General features: G+C 45.1%; 1 protein-coding gene across 1 annotated transcript in view; it reads left to right on the forward strand.

Moving 5' to 3' along the window:
• Positions 1-6,665: 6,665 nt before the first annotated feature.
• The window catches only part of PIK3CD (phosphatidylinositol-4,5-bisphosphate 3-kinase catalytic subunit delta), a 64,904-nt gene continuing 54,412 nt past the window's right edge, over positions 6,666-17,157 (forward strand). Inside the window, exon 1 of the mRNA XM_034753356.1 lies at positions 6,666-6,795. The gene's annotated coding sequence lies outside the window, so the exon portion shown is untranslated. The remainder of the gene's footprint in view (positions 6,796-17,157) is intronic.

Below are 17,157 nucleotides of genomic sequence, written 5' to 3' on the forward strand. Positions count from 1 at the left end.
GTCTCACCGAGAGGGGCCTGTGGTAATGGGGTGGGAGGAGAAAGGAGCGGGGAGCTGCTGTGACTGCTGCTGCTTGTTGCCTTGATCTTTCTTCTGTCTCTCTCCTCTGGCTGACTTCCTGTTTTTTCACACCACTGCTCTTTGAAACAACAAGCTGCAATTGACTGTGAGGACAGCTTGAGGCAGGAGATTAGTGGGCACGGAGGCACCTCTATCTGAGCTTGCCGAGGCTTGCGCCCCTGCCTTCAGGCCTAGCATTCCTCACTGATGCATCCCAAGAGGTGCCTGCAGCTGCATGTGGGGGCATGCCCATGTGAAAGGGGCAACCTATTCCCTGAGAATGGACTGCTGACGTAGGCACATGTTGCTCCAAGGTACATCTCTCTTTCACAGTGTCCCTGGCCCAAGAGAGGGCTCAGAGCAGGCCTATCGGCAGGGAAAGCTCTACCGCCCACTCTGAAGTTATGCAACAATATTTCAGGAGATGTGACTGCAATTGCTGATCTGGAATTTGCCCAGGGCACTGGCCTCTTGTGGAAAGTCCCATGGGATCCTGGACTAGCTGACCTCCTGAGGTCCCTTCCAACCCTGATATTCTATGACCACAAGTGGCCAGAGCTTGAATGGCATTTCCATCAGTGTCACCATAGTGTCCTGTGTCCACCACACACACCCCCACACACACCATCCTTAGGGCACTGGGTTAAGTCCTGGATTGCCAGCACTGTTTTCTGCAGCATCTTGAGTTTTCCTGGGAGGTCTCCTATCCAGATACCAAGCAGGCCCAGTCTTGTTTACCTTGTGAGACCAGGCAAGCTCACAGCCTGAGGTGGTATAGCTACAGGCTGCCCTAACCTAAGTGTTAGCAACTTGTGCAAACACTGGAAAATGAGTGAACTGTTCAGAGAAGTGAGTCCCAAACTCTGGTCCATGGAGCACTTGTGTGTAGTCTGTGGGAGACTGAATGGTGTTGGTTCCTCTTCCTCATTTGCAGCTGCTCTATAGCATTAAAAGGAGCTAAAAATCCATTAAGTGCTTTCCTGGTATTACTTTTCCATGTGAGCAATTTCAGAACCTGTCACATGGATGTTGTTCAGTCATAATAGGAGGGGAGATGGTCTGTGGGATCACAAATAGGAGAGAAGGCTTCCAGAAGATAATCTCTGTTAAGAAATGATCTGCTATGAGCAAGATTGAGGTCGTGCCCATAGCAAACCTACAACAAGGTACTGTCCATACTAGGACTTGTCATGTCCCAAACTGCACCGTTGCAGCCTTGAACAGTTGTAACATGCCCAGGTTCACACACAATGTGGTTACAATCGTGCTGAACTGTCCGTCTAGTCCAGCATCCTGCTCTGATGGTGGCCAAACGGAAGGTACAGGAAGCCCTGCAGCAGGCGGGTCTAGCCCAACTTTGGCTAGTAAGGTTGTTACAGAATTGACAATCCTGTTCACCATGACAAAGTGGTGCAAATGTGTTGGCTACAGACAAAAAAAAAAAAGCGAACTGTTCAGAAGCAACATTTTGGCGGAATGGAGCTAGACATCCGTGTTCAGTCCAGGCTGGAGCAAGCTGGGTTCAGGATTCAGTGTGGACAGGACTTTCTATGGAGCAGCTAGCACGCTAAAAATAGCGTCAGCGTGACTGGCGGGAGGGGCTAGCCACGCCAAGTGCGTACCCATCCAAGACAATAGGTACATACTGGGAGCGGCTATGCTCTATTTTTACAAAGTCCACTGATTGATGCAGTCTCTCCCCCTTTTCTTCCTACAGCATTGACTCTGGCAGCCAAGGAACCCTGCTCTATTTAACTGTTCTATTTATTTTTCTCTGAGCCCGGCTGCTGTCAGCCAAAGGGTGCCAGCGTGGGTTTGTCTACTGGAGCTATGATTTACCTCTCCAGCTCAACGCGTAGCCATACCCTATGGCTCCGATGCTACATGTAGCTGAGCACCCTCCGACTCCCTTTGGCTGACAGCAGCAGGATTCAGAGAAAGGTAAATGGAGAAGTTAGCTACAAAGGGAATGAGCTTGCTCTAGCAATGTTTCACCTCAGCAGGTGGCGGATGGGACGTCATCTGAGAGCAGCTGCTGTAGGAAGAAAAGGGGAGAGATTGCATCGATTACTGAGCCTTGTAAAATAATAAGCCAAGGTTGCAGCAGGCAAAGGGGCAGAGAGGGGAATAAAACCAGATGCAGAACCCATATCAAAGGCATGGGGAAGGATCCAACCTCTTCTTCAGAAGAGGAGGGAAAATAATAGAATGATTTTTTTAAATTAACTTACCCTAAGGCAGGAGGGAACTAAAAATGAACATTCCACTTTGTGTGGGTGCAGATCCTGGAAGTGGAGGTATCCTCTATACAGTTATCTCCCCCAAACCCCTACAAATAAAATGCCACTTTCTTGGCCCCTTTCTGACCTCCGACCACAGGTGTGAAGATGGGAGAGAGCAGGGTATGCAAACACTTGCTAAGTATGTGAGGGGCTAGGCGACTTCGTTCCACCGAAAGCAGTTCCAGGGTAACAAAGGGATTTGTTCAGAATATTGGTACCTCCTGGTTCCTGAATGCCAGGAGCAGCTTTCTGGTGGGTGTTAATGATTTCCTTTTTCCATAAGATTACAAAACGGTGGATAGTTCAATCCAAGGACACTGGCACAGCATTGACCTTGCTGCTGTACTATTTGTGGTCTCAGATATGTTTGCAGAAGTAACTGTCTTCTGTGATACAGACATATAGCTAATAGGATCAAGTAATGGGTGTCTACTGTGTCCTAAATGTAAACAAGGAGTCTCTACTGCTTATGGTGTGAGTGTCTACCTGGTGCCCCTTTAGATTCTTTGTGAGACACCCTGGCACTCCAATATTCACCACTGTCATGTAATTAGGATATGTTTTGTACAAAGTATGCCTTGTGAAGTATCATTCTAAAAGTCTTGATCTGCTAGACATGAATATCTTACTGGATTGTATGTGAAGTTATGAAGTGTGGCTGTGTGTGTGTTACTGAAACATGTTGTGAGGTTGAAAACATCCAAAAGCAGCCTTTCAGGCACAACAGTAAAAAGGCCAAACAATGTTAATGGCTTATTGAGGAAACGCACACAAGCCACAAGGATTACCCCAGGAACTGTGTACAATAGAGATCTCTTAGAGATAGCACTACGCAATGGGAACTGTTTGACCCAGGTCACAGCAAAAGAGCTTTCCAGCAAGTGGGAAGAATATATAAAAGGGGGAAAATGACATAATGGGGGGACCTCATTCTACCTACAACAACACACCTGAAAACACCCGAGGAACAAAGACTGAACAGGGGGAAGTGATGGTCCCAGGCTGAAAGGGTTTGCTAGCCTGTGTATGAAAACCTGGGAAACCCAAGCTGCAAAGCCAAGATTCTGTGCCTTAAGAATCTGCCAGCCTGTTTATCACTCATGAGAATTTGCTAATTCATATCTTATCTAGTATGTTCAACTCAGTTTGTGGTTTTGTTTATTTACTAGGTAATCTGCTTTGATCTGTTTGCTATCACTTATCATCATTTAAAATCTATCCTTTTGTAGTTAATAAACTTATTTTATGTTTTAATCCAAACTGGTGAGCGTTTGACTAAGGTGTCTGGGAAAATCTCAGCTTGGTTACCACAAGCGTGCATGGTCCTCGTCACATTGAGGGAGAGACAGACCGGGTGTTAAACCCATACATGGGCCAGAATTGACCAGGGCAGAATGGTACTGCTCTGGGGTCCTAGGCCGAGAGGCTGGTGGTTAGAGAGCCTGCATGTGACAGTAGCTGAGTGTGTCTCATGTGAATGCTGGTGGAAGTCCAAGCTTGAAGGGCTTTGCAATTTGTCACAGCAGCACAGTATGAGAGGGAGCCCAGGCTGGTGGGTCAGAGGGCTAAAGTGGCACCCTGGGGGGAACCATCACACTTTAATCTTCAATATGTCCATCCATACTGTTTTATTCATCTGCTTGGCACTTGGCTCTCTTTGTGGCTCCCAGCAGACCTCTCCCCCATCTAGATGGACCATTATTCTGAGCCAGTATGGCCATTTTTATGTTCTCCCATGTCTAGAGTTTAGCTACCGCTCTATCGCGATCTTAGCAGAGAGTCCCATGTGTCTGCTTTCCGTGCTGGCTAGCTGTACACCAGAATCAAACCTTCTCACTTTCCAAGGTCCTTCTCTATAACCCTCATAATTTTAAAGAGACGTGATAAACCCAGAAGAGCAATGAAGCTATTACTATACTTTGTTGGAGAAAACTGCTGCCAAATTGATAATCCTCAACTTTCTGACAGGCAGTTCCTTGCAGGGAGTGAAGAACAACTGACGTACGGGCAGGGCCAGATTAACTCTCCTGTGGGCCCGGGGCTATTAGATTTTGTGGGGCCCCTGTGTACAAGTCTTTTTCCTAATTTAAAACACAATGATCACAGTTATGGCATCGAGGCTATTAACGCTATACTAAACTTGCCTTTTAATTAACATAAAGCCGTTCTGTGGTTACATTTAGAACGTAAATGTAAAACATGTAGAATATAGTTAAGTTAATTCAAAATAGCTCACTTCTTACCTTAGAACAGCTGTTGTATTAGTTTCTTTCTGGGAGGGAGTTTGGGTGCAGGAGGGAGTGCGGGGTCTGGGAGGGAGTTTGGGTGCAGGAGGAGATTCTGACCTGGGGCAGGGGGTTGGGGTGCAGGAGGGGGTGCAAGGTGCAGGCTCTGTCTGGGAGGCACTTACCACAGGTGGCTCCTGGCCGATGGCGGTGGTACAGCTGGGCTCAGACCTGCTGCATGCCATGGCCCTACACTGCTCCTGGAAGCGGCCAGCTGTTGGTACGTCTCTGCACGCCCCTGGGGGAGGGTGACAGCATGTCTCCATTTGCTCCCTGCCCGCAAGCGCTGCCCTCGCAGCTCCCATTGGCTGGGAACTGGCCAATGGGAGCTGCAGGGACGGTGCTGGGGCGGGGTCAGCACATGGAGCCACCTCCCCCCACCGGGGGCCACAGAGACGTGCCAGCAGCTGGCCGCTTTCTGGGGCCATGGCATGCAGGCAGCCTGCCTGAGCCCTGCTGCACCGCTGGACTCTTAGCGGCCCGGAGATCACGATCGACTGGCAGAGGCTCCAGGATCGACGGGTTGATGACCACTGAATTGTACATAATTATGGATTTATTTATTGTTTTGCAGGCCCCCCTTAGCCTGAGGCCCTGGGCTGCAGCCCCTAAAGCCCCTGCATTAATCTGGCCCTGCATGGATGAAGGCCCACTGAAGGGAGCATCCCAGCATCAGAGCAGGGAAGTAGTGTGACTGGAAAATCAGGTGTGTAGCCAAAATGTGACTTCTGAGCACTTGCAACTGAGAGGAGTGCTGCTGATCATTCTTCCATCCATGGAGAGTCAGCCACATGAAGGTGGTTGGGGATAATTTGGTCCGTGTTGATAGGCTCTTACTTGGTTACTTGTTTCTAGTGTCAGTGACTCTCTCTCTCTGAGAGCTCTTGTCTACAGGAAATGTCCTGTGCCTCTCCGTAACATGAACTTTCTCAGAAACTTCTGGGGAATTTGTACACGGCAATCACAGCTGCTGACTCCTCATGCAAAACTTAAAAATGTGTTTTAAGAATCACTTCTGCTGATACGTGTTTTCTGTTGGTCTCTTCCTCTATTTCTTGTTCTTTATGGTACGAGAGACAGCAGTGCAAGCTTCCCACGCACTGCCTTGCTCGTGTGCCCTAAGACTGACCACAAAGCAATGGGAAGGAGTCGCTGACCATTCAGTCCTAGGTTTTTCTGCTGAGGCTGCCAACACGGAGGTTTGGTTCTATCCGTATCCAATGTGACAGGGGGATTTGTGGTGAAAGGAGCACTTGTCCAGTAGCTACTGTGCTGCTGTGATTGCCAGCTCACCTCATGCAGGCAAGGCTGCTGGAACCAGAGGGAGCAGGTGGGGGGGAAAACACATGTTCTCCCCTTCCTCTGTTTAACTGGCAGGGGGCCATGCTCCAGCACATTGCCCACAGCAGCTGCCCCCCTAGAGGAGGATCAAGAGTGAAGGCCACTCACAATTGAGCCAGGGCCAAGAGAAGGCCATTTGAAGGTAGGCCAGGAAGCAATGGACTTAATCTGCAGCAAGGGAGATTTAGGTTAGATAGTAGGAAAAACTTTCTAACTCTCAGGGCAGTTAGGCTCTGGAATAGGTCTCCAAGGGAGGCTGTGGAATCCCCATCCTTGGAGGTTTTTAAGAACAGTTTGGACACACCCCTGTCAGGTTTCCTTGTCCCTACCTTTGCGCAGGGGGCTGGACTAGATGACTTCACGGTCCCTTCCAGCTGGACATTTCTCTGATTATACGATAAGTGTTCATGAGCTTGTGGGTGCTTTGCTACACGCCAGGGCACCTGATAGGAAGGCTTCATTCCCCTGAACTCTGTGGATCATGTGGCCCTTGCCAACACACCTGCCAAGTGTCTTGATTTTCCCAGTATGGCACACGGGGGTGGGGTGGGGCTTCAGGTGCTGTGCGTAGTATGTTTGCAAATATACCAGATTCTGGCCACCTCCTTCCTCCGGTTAGTCAGAGACAGCAGAGGAGGGGCAGCAGAAAGGGTGGGGAGAGTTGCTGTGATGCTCCCTTGCTGAACAATCCAAGTGGAACCAGGCAACTGAGCTTTCTACAACAGCTCATGTGGTGCTGCTTCCAGTCCATCCTGCGGAAATCCTTCCTATACTCCAGTGCATGGAGCCTGCTGGTAAATGGGGTGAGAGAGCCTGGACAATCAGAGGTGAGAGAAGGCAACAGTTCTGCAACGGGGGAGCTGTGGGAGACGAGGGGTACTGCTGCTGTGGGAAGAGTGAACATAGGGCACCTACTTCTCCATCTCCTTTGTTACAGGGTTGGCCACCGAAATTCCATCAGATGGCAATACCGTTCAGTCACTCCAGACCTGGGCTGGATTTGATCCAGCAGCGTAAATGTTCCCACTACCAATTACCAATTTGCTGAGCCACCTATCCTTCTTTCCCCAGTCTCCCCTGTTCAAGCATTCTTTATTGCTATGGATGTTTTACATGCAGTCCGGGAAAGGATTGTCTTGCATTAAGGCCAGGAGTCAGAGGTAGCCTCTGTTCCATGCTCTGCTAGATACGACTTGTGTGATCTTAGGCAAGGCTCTTAACTGCACAATCCAGGGATGTCCATGATCCAGGGATGGGGGGAGGGATAGGTCAGTGGTTTGAGCATAGGCCTGCTAAAACCAGGGTTGTGAGTTCAATCCTTGAGGAGGCCATATAGGGATTTGGGGCAAAAATCTGTCTGGGGATTGGCCCTGCTTTGAGCAGGGGGCTGGACTAGATGACCTCCTGAGGTCCCTTCCAACCCTGATATTCTAAGTAGAGTGTGGGGAATAATCAGCAGCAATAGATGACCTTTCAAAGGAAGAGGCAACCTTAGGAATAAATAATGTACATGGAGGAATGCAGAGAGCGTGGACCATCGGCACAGAATGATCTCTACATAGATATTGCACCTAGATTCTACAGTGACAGAGTGTTAAAGACCCATATATTGTATGCAGTGTTGTTGTAGCCATGTCAGTCTCAGGATATTAGAGAGACAAGGCAGATAAGGGAATGTCTTTTATTGGACCAACTTCTGTTGGTGAGAGAGACAAGCTTTCATGCAACACACAGCTCTTCTGCAGGACCTGAAGGACCCAGCTGTCTCTCTAAAGACCCCAATGGCATCAGACGAAGTTTTATGCCAGAGGCGGACAATCATTTGGCTCCAGAACAGATGCTTCTGAATGATCAAGATAGACAAATTAGTCTGGGAAACAACACAAAGAGCAATGTGCTTCTCTTAAAAAAGGGAAGTCTGAGAAGGAGGCAGGATATATTTTTAGTGTCAAAGGGTCTCTGAAGCTCTTTGCTTTTGCCACATAATAATCACAGGTGTAGCAGCTGGCTATGTTATTTAATGTGCCTGTTTTTTTTGCATACTTGTCTTTACACAGCTCAGTGAATATCTCAGTTCCTCAGAGCGTCCTGAAGTAACCCTGAGAGATTAGTAAGTGGGTGGATGTGTGGTCAGCGCAGTGGAGAGGAAACACTCTCATTGGGGACACCTTCAAGGTGGTGTGTCATGTGTTTGCTGCCTGGAGAGACTCACAAGCCTCCCTGAGACCTTTTAAGTTGCGCCTCATATAGAAGGCAGACATCTAATGCGTCTCAGGCTGGTTTAACTTCTCACGCGTTGCTTTTTTCAACTGCTATAACATAACCTAGGACCTAGACATTGCACAACTGCATGCTATGGCCACGTGCCACTGAATTTTGACAACTGGTGTTGTCCTGCTCCAAAAGATTCTCCCTTGGGCTTAGGGAGAATCTCCGTTACCTGGAGCAGTATTGGGGCTTATGGCAGGGGTCGGCAATCTTTCAGAAGTGGTGTGCCGAGTCTTCATTTATTCACTCTGATTTAAGGTTTCATGTGCCAGTACAGTAATACATTTTAACGTTTTTAGAAGGTCTCTTTCTATAAGTCTATAATATATACCTAAACTATTGTTGTATGTAAAGTAAATAAGGTTTTAAAAATGTTTAAGAAGCTTCATTTAAAATTAAATTAAAATGCAGAGCCCCCTGGATCAGTGGTCAGGACCTGGGCACTGTGAGTGCCACTGAAAATCACCTCGCATGCCACCTTTGGCATGCATGCGATAGGTTGCTTACCCCAGCTTACGGCATAGAAGTGAGCTCGCCTGATAGTTCATGTAGCAGAGGGCAGTGGTGAGCCATAGGCACTAACCAATATGATACTTTATCTAAGCCAGATCAAAGAGCTCTCCTCTGGAGTTAAATCTGCTGCTGCTAGGGTGCTTAAGCTCCAAATGTCTGAGCACAGAGGAGATGTTTGGGCTGAGGTGGGATGTTGGGGAGTGGGTATCAATCTGCCATCAGCATGGGTATTTAGTACAGGAAAGATGAGGTTGGTTCCTTTTTCCCTTCTTATTAAGTCTTTATATATGAATATTTTCCAAGACCTGGAGCCTGAGACCTGATTGCTAACAATTGACTCTCTTATTGACTCTCTCAGTGCCCAGCTTGTCTGTCAATTAGTTTATTCTGTCTAGGTTCTTATGTGATCTTCTCTCCTTGTTAGTATCTTAGAATAGAGCCCAAATCAAAACCCTAGACCAGAAAATGCCAAACTCTGTAGTGGGTCAAAATCTGCAAGTGAATTTTGCAGTGTCTTCAGCTCTACTTACTATGATGTATGGGTGGGGGCAAATTTATGTCAAATTTTTTCCCCCATTGGAAATTTTTTTTTAATTAAACAAAATTTTATCAGAGAGGATCTGCTTTCCCTGAACAGTTTTGGGTTTTTGTTTTGTTTTACATCAGAATGCCCCAAAATTTGAGAACCAACTGTTTTAATCTAGAAAAACAATTTTTTCAGCCAAAACCTTTTTGGTTTTCAGCCAAACGCTTTTGAACCCCCCCCCAAAATCCGCTAAAACTGATAAAAATGTTGGCGGAAGTTTTTCAGGTTTTGGTTTTGTGATTGAAAAGTCAGCATTTTCTCTGTGTGTGTGTGGGGGGGGGGGCAGGGTGATGAAAGCCTTTTCTGACCAGCTCTAGTATTTAGTGCCAGTCATATGCTCAGGCAGGAGGGTTGCAGTGATTTAACTAAATCACTTTCTAAAATGATTGATTAAACTGGTCTGATTTTCTTGTGTAGACAAGGCTGTTTGTATTGGGTTCTCTCTTCTGTTTTCTTTTCCTGACTCTTCCCCTGTATTTCACCTGGGGCATATGGAAGTGCAAAACAGCTCATCTTGGACTTGGACCACATGCTCTGGATAGGTGAGCCTAAGCATTGTACCTTTTGTGTGGCTGCTCTGCAACATAAAGGAACCTCAAAAAAGGTATGACTGCTCATTTAAGCAAAGGAGAGTGCTGGTTACAGGGCTGTCTGCAACAGTGTCCCCTTTCATGCACCCTACCAGGTGTCAGGCCCCATGCCTTTACCTATTCTGGGGCAGAATTCCACAATTCTCCTACAGTACCTTGTGTATCCACCATACTTACCCAGTAGGTCCAACTGGGTTCAGGCACCTGCAGTTTTTCCTGTGGGAGTCTGCGACCAGTGGTACCCAGTGATCAGACAGCCTTCTTAAAACTCAGAGTGTCTATTTTAACAGTAGGAACAAAGTATTAGAGAGAGAAAGATTTGAAAACCACCACCAGTCTGCACACATCTACTTTACAATTCCTAAACCCTAAAGTCTTACAATTCCCGGGTAGCAACTGAGGCTGGCCTAGCTTCTTCAGACATCCCAGCAGATTCCTGTGTGTCAGTCAGATTCCCCCATCCAACTCACTGAGTGTTCCTTTTTAAACTGCTGTACTCCTTTGGACATCCTGTTTCCCAGGCCTTTTCCTGTCCTGGCTTTGTCTCTTAACAGCCCTCATGTGTTTGCAGAGAAGAGTCTTGTCTGGAGCCATTCTTTTTCCTTCCTCTATGTTTTTCCTTACAACCCCCTATTAAACTATACCAATATATTTGTCTAGAAAACATCCCTGTAACCTGGTCAATATATAGCATTTGTAAATTATTACAGAGCTGCTCCAACTCCATCACAGTATACAGACCCCTTAATAACAGTCTGGGTGCATTTAATGCAGGAGGTAATTGACTCTGTGGAGTTTCATCCTGAGTTCTTATGCAGTGATGACTCATAACAGCACAGTTTGCTATAACAATGATAAAGATCAGTCATCCTCCCTACACAATTCCCACACCATCGCTACCCAGCTTCTCAGGGGCAAGGCTGAGAGAAAAAGTGGCCCTTGCAGCATGCCCTGAAGGCTGTCAGAGATACAGAATCATAGAAATGTAGGGTTCTTGAGAAGTTATCTAGTGCAACCCCCAGTGCTGAGGCAGGACCAAGTGTACCTAGGGAGGTGGTGGAATCTCCTTCCTTAGAGGTTTTTAAGGTCAGGCTTGACAAAGCCCTGGCTGGGATGATTGAGTTGGGGATTGGTCCTGCTTTGAGCAGGGGGTTGGACTAGATGACCTCCTGAGGTCCCTTCCAACCCTGATATTCTATGATTCTATACCTCAGAAAAAAATACATCACCTGAGATTCTCAGGTGATCTCCCATCCAAGTGCTAGCCAGGCCCAGGAGAGCTTAGCTTCTGAGATCAGCCAAGACTGGGTGCATTCTGTCCAGGACGGCCATATAGGCATAAACTTATGCACAGAAAAGCGGGTGACTTGTCCAGAGTCACATAGCAGGTCAGTGGTAGAGGCAGGAATAGAACTCAAGGTCCTGTGACTCTGTGTCTAGGGCCTGATATCCTAGGCCATGCCTGTCCACATTTTTACTTTTCTATCACCCACGTATAGCACTGCAGCGATTTGAACTCAGTATCTCTGGCCTTGTAGGCAAAAGCCTTACCACTAGGCCATTCAGCTGCTTAGATGCAGTCAGGAGGTGAGGTCCCATGGACAGAGCATTAACACAGACCTCCTTGCCAGCTGCCCCTTCTCTCCTATGCTGATAGGGCTTCAGCTTCATTTGTTAGGCATCCTTGTATTATTACATTCCCCTTTAACAGACAAGGAAACTGAGGCACGGAGAGGTTGAGGTTGGGATTTTCAAAGGCGCTTGAGGAAGTTAGGTGCCCCTCGCCACAGTTTCCATTTCTGCCTTTGGAACAGCTCATTTAGGGGAGATTTTCAGTCACACAAGAACTCTGTGGCTTAATGAAGACTAGAATTCAGGTTTCCCCTCTCCTAATCCTGTGCTTTGAGTGTCTACAGCACTGTTAGACTGACCAGCCTGAGCGATCATTCCCCATGCACTCGGGATGTTCTGGTATTTAATTTACAGCTGGTACCGCCTCCTTCCCCATCACACAGCACCACGCAAGGAAAGGTTTTTCGCCTTCCTCGTTCCCCCCACGCCCCTCCCAACAAAGAATTCTGCAGCTCATTGAACTTATTTCACCATCCGCTCTAAACACGGAGCTGGAGGTGGGTTGTGGGAGAGGCACGAGAGTTGTTTTTTCCTGTTGCCAGGTACCAAGGAAACACAATAGGAGATGCAAGCTCAGGTTGTCTACAGCTATGAACTTGCTGTGCATTTAATGCATGACCCGCCTGCACTTTCCTGCTGTACCTGTAAGATGCTGCTGCTTTTTCGGTAGTTGGGCAGAACCGAACTTTAGACCTCTAACATCGCAGAAGTTACCCCCAGTAGGAATGGTCTGGAGAGGCAGCTTCCAGGTGTCCCAGGTAAAAGAGATCATCTAACCACTTAGTCTTGGAATGTCATTTTTGTTTAAAGCATATGTATAGAAGAAACAGGAGTTGCCATGTACTATTCTTGTCCAGGAATCAGCTAATGAGGATCCACTGGAAATACAGTTGAATGAAATGAACTCTTAGAACACTACAACTTTCCAGACAAGTGACAGCTTAGCAGGATGTGTGAAGGTGTACAAGTGGGGGGTAGTTATACTGTGTCATTGATTGCATTTAAAGTGGAAAAAAGTTTAGGTGAAAGCATTTTTTTCAAACTTCAGTCACTTGCTCTGGTATCAGGCATGGATATTTTCAGATGACTAGGCAAATTAGAGAATGAGCAGGGGCAGTCTACTCTCAAAGTTGAACCAAATAATAAAATTGGTTTTAATTAACAACTTTTGTTATGTCACTGCAAATTTATGTGTAGACACTTTTTTTTTTTTTTTTAAGAATAAAAGTGTCCTGTTTTGATTTTACTTAAGGCAGTATTCTGAAATGAGCACCCACAGACAGATGTGCACCAAATTAACGAAAGGAGTAAATTAAAATCCTTTTAATTATGTTGGTGCAACTTTGTGCATAAATCCAGTCCTTATATGTGGTGAAAATAGGGATTATACAACAGAAGTTGGTATGTAAACATGATAGATAAGATTGCTATCAATGAGTGCTGTAATATAAAAATATGTATTTATTATTTACTATTTAAGTTCCAGCAGCGTGCTCAGTGTTGTACAAGAGACAAACATGAACATAGTTCTTGCCTCAAGTAATTTATATTCTAAGGGCCCGCTCTACACACACAATTTGCACCAATTCACTAGAATTGATTTAGCGATGGGTGCAACTGTTCCATGTGGAAACACTTACATCAATGTGAGTGGATAACTTTGATTTAGCTAACATATGCTTTAAATGAAGTTCCAATGACTTTAATGGGGCTCCTCCTTTGCTTAAAGTTAAGCATATGCATAAGTGCTTTTCTAACTCGGGACCTAAAAGACAGACAGACAACATGACTCACTGGGAAAGCTCAGAGGAGAAAGATGGTTTGAATTTTTAAAAATTGTTAAATCACTTTTTGTGGGCATCGTGAAAGAAGCAAGTCATAAGGAGTGATTTGAATGGAGAGAGTATGGTGACTTGGCAAACTGGGCTTGGAAGGGAAATCCCTGGATAAGGGGCATATATGTTATATTATCTACACAGAAAGAAGTGAAGTTTGTGTACATATTGCAGTCTGCAAAGGGTGATGTGATGCATTATTTTCAGAAGAGAAATTTGCCTTATTTACAGCACCGAGTTCCAACATTGCAAAGAGAAGAAAACTTATTTTCAAACTATTGATATGAAAAATTCTACTTGGTCCAAAAGGATATGGTAAAGGTACATATGTGGGGATGGCTTTTGACATATTTAAGATACAATACTTGTATAAGCAGGCATCTCCTATATGGCTTAGTTTGTATGGTTTCCATATTAGACTGGGGTGTGTGTGAGAGAGAGAAACGTACACACATTTTCTACAGTATATATTATCACTACATAATCTACTTTTAATATAGGGAAGAATTCTGTATTATTGTGGGGGATGGGCTAGATGTCCTGGGAATTGGGGTGTGTGGCCATTTGGGGTCAAAGGGAAGAAGCCAGTTAAAAGTCCCATGTCCTGAGCTTGCCACCCCATTGCCATAGTAAATTACTGCAGGAATATATGCAGGCCCTGAACATGTTAAGAAGCAGTTGGTTTTGTTGACAGGTGTCCCTTGTTACCTTGTCTAATACCCCAGCAGGCTGTCAGCTGCCAATCTGGAATCTGGTGGCGAGCAAGGGGTCATGGGCCCAAACCAGAAAGCCTTCAAGGCTCTTTCAAAGAGCTTGAGAAAGTTACAACTGAGTTTGTTGTTGATTACTGCAGTCATATGGAGACAGTTACACAAACAGGTCTGTGGTTTTATTCTTGGTTTGTTCTAGTCAACAAACCGTTTAGAATCTCCGATCAGTGTGGGGAATATTTATTTCAGATGTAACACAGTAATTAGTCCCTGTTATTACAATCAGGATGTCAAAAAAGCTGTCCCTAAAGACAGCAACTATTTTGTTTTAGGCTAAAAAAAAAAGGGGGGGGGGGCGAGGGCGGTGGAGGTACCGGAGATGGAGAGAAAAGAAAAACGATTGGGTCTTATTTCTATTAGTCCAAACTAATCATGTCACCACTGGGGCAAAGCACTTTACAAACATTAACAACGTTCCTCTCAACACTGCAGTGAGGTGGTTAAATATTGTCCTTCCTACTTCACAAAAGGAAAAACTGAGGTAACAAGTTTGTGAGTTGTCCAAAGTCACAGAAGGGGTCAGAAGAGAGCAGGTGAAAGCTCTTTGAGATGGGGAATATAATTCACTCTACGTTTGTGCCTAGCACAATGGGGCTCTGACCTGGTTAAAGCCGCTGGGCACTGCTGCATTATAAACAACATGTAATAATAAATATAAGTAGTGATAATCTTTGAGAGTCCTTGCTCGCACTCCTGATTAAACTGTGCCTCTGTGAAACATACCTGTCATTTTTAACAATATGTTTAATAAACTAAAAACTTAAAAAAAATATTTTTGGACCAAAGTTTGAGTACAAAATCTCTTTCTGCTACCAAAGATGGTTCCCTTTCCTCCCAGCACTGCCCCCCTGGGACAACAGTTGCAGTTTTCCCAGCTGCTGTATAAACATGTGCCTCTACATGAATTTCTTGGGTGGAAATTCCCCCTGGTTCACCAATGGAAATTTCATCCTTTTAATAGCTAAACTAACAATTTTTGTCTTGCCAAAACACTTTCATTAAAAAAAAAAAAAAAGTCTTTTCACATAACTACCTCTTCCCCCTCAGCCCTTTGGCATCAGTGACTCATGCAATGGCCTTTGCTGCTTATAAGTGGTTTTTCAGGTGGTGGGAAAACTTCAAAACTTCTCGTAAGCTTTGTCACTAGCAACTGTCCATTCATGCATAACTGTGCATAGTTTCTGGTTTGGTTTGTTACATACTGGGTGTGGTTCTTTGCTTAAAAAAATTCAGCATAAAACACCTTGAACTTTAAATATATATTTTAAATTAACAGTCCAAAGCAAGCAACCTTTCCTGGCCCCATAAGTCCCAATCCTGCAAGCTGTCCTGTGCAGGCAGACACCTGCACTTGCATGGGCTTAACAGGGCTCTGTGCATATCAAGGTCCACCCCAACAAAGAACTTCCAAGATCTGGGCCTTAATGGAAACCGCTAATAAGGCCCCTCAAAATTCCAGAGCTAGGAGGTTCAAGGGCAACTTAAATATTGAAAGACAAGCCAAGCTTTCTCTAAAGCATTCCTTGTGCACCCAAGACTCTACAGTTGAACTCAACAGGGGTTTTGGGTACGTGATGATCGCATGCCTCATCACTTCTGATCTCAGACAAGGGCTATATAATCCTCCAACAGTAATTTTAAGAAGAAATACCTTGGTTTATTTGAACATGCTGTTGCAGCTCATGATGGAAATCTGTGGTTTTACGGGTCACTTACCTTCTGCAAAAATACTCCCAAGAAATTTGGGTTGCAAACCACTGAAAGGAAAGTTGTGGCATCTGTTAATGCTCGTTAACTTGTGTTTAGTACCTGCATCTTGTCTTCGAAGATCCTCTGCATAAAAAAGGGGTGTGTGTGAAAAGCATTATTGACTGTCATATACTGGGGGGGAGGGGGAAATAGGGAAATTGGTACAATTTTTAAAAGGATAAAGAAATTAACATTATTTTCTGTGTTCACATACTAATGCTTTAATTTCAACAGTGCTGCCCTTTGAGGATCTCAGACTACTGTATAGAAGACTTACAAAAAGTCCTGTGAGATTTGGAAATAGTTTCATCCCTATTTTGCATATGGGGAAACTGAGACATGAGCAGGCAAAGAGACTTGCCCAAGGTCACAGAGAGTCAGTCCTGGGATTAGAACCCATGAGCTCCTGAATCCCAGTTCCCTCTGTGAAAAGGTTAAACTAACTTTTTTTTATTATTATTATTTTTGTAAACTGTTTTGCCTCTTGTTTTAGAAGTGAATAACTGACACTGTGCCTGATGCTGTTAGTGCCTCATGTATCTATAGAACTGGGTCAGTGGCTTTTCCTCCCCTTTTGTTAAATATGTGGCTAATAAATTCCACTCTGCGCTCTGAAATGCTGCTCCACTGTCTGTAAAATCAATGTAGAAGTCAGTTTATTTTTTCCCTTTAACATTCTATTTTGGCACACGTACTCTGAACTGGTTACTCCAACGGGGTTTCAGAAGTTACATTCAAAAAGGTATCAAGCAAGGCCTGATGGTTCCTTTCTCATTTTACTAATCCAAACAAGTCTGGGAGACTTTTTTTTTACTTTAGAAGCCTTGTGCTATCATCAGTGATCAATAAGATAGGAATCTCAACTGTCTTGTTCCAGCTAATTCAGGTCAGTTCTTGCTGGTTATTTTTCTTCTGCTAAAATTGCTGGGGTAAGTTGGATAGTCTTTTTAAATACACAGTGTCCACTATCCAGCCACACAACTTGAACAGTGTTTTCCCCTAGGAATAAACACTAAAATGTGCCATTCTGTCCTTGAGACAGATAAGGTATTTTTCTTGTCTTCATCTTCCTTCTTCCTGCCATTTCTACATCCTGTTTATTTCAGCATGTGTTTCGATTCAAGGATGCCTTTTAGATGAGACTCCATCTAGGCAAGGTCATTGGAAGCTCATGCTGTGTCCTTCCCAGTACGTGTGCTGGTGGCATGGTGTCGTATAACCTCCAATGGATATAGACTTGGTTCTG

This window comes from Trachemys scripta, chromosome 19, assembly GCF_013100865.1.
Source record: "Trachemys scripta elegans isolate TJP31775 chromosome 19, CAS_Tse_1.0, whole genome shotgun sequence".
Lineage (NCBI taxonomy): Eukaryota > Metazoa > Chordata > Testudines > Emydidae > Trachemys > Trachemys scripta.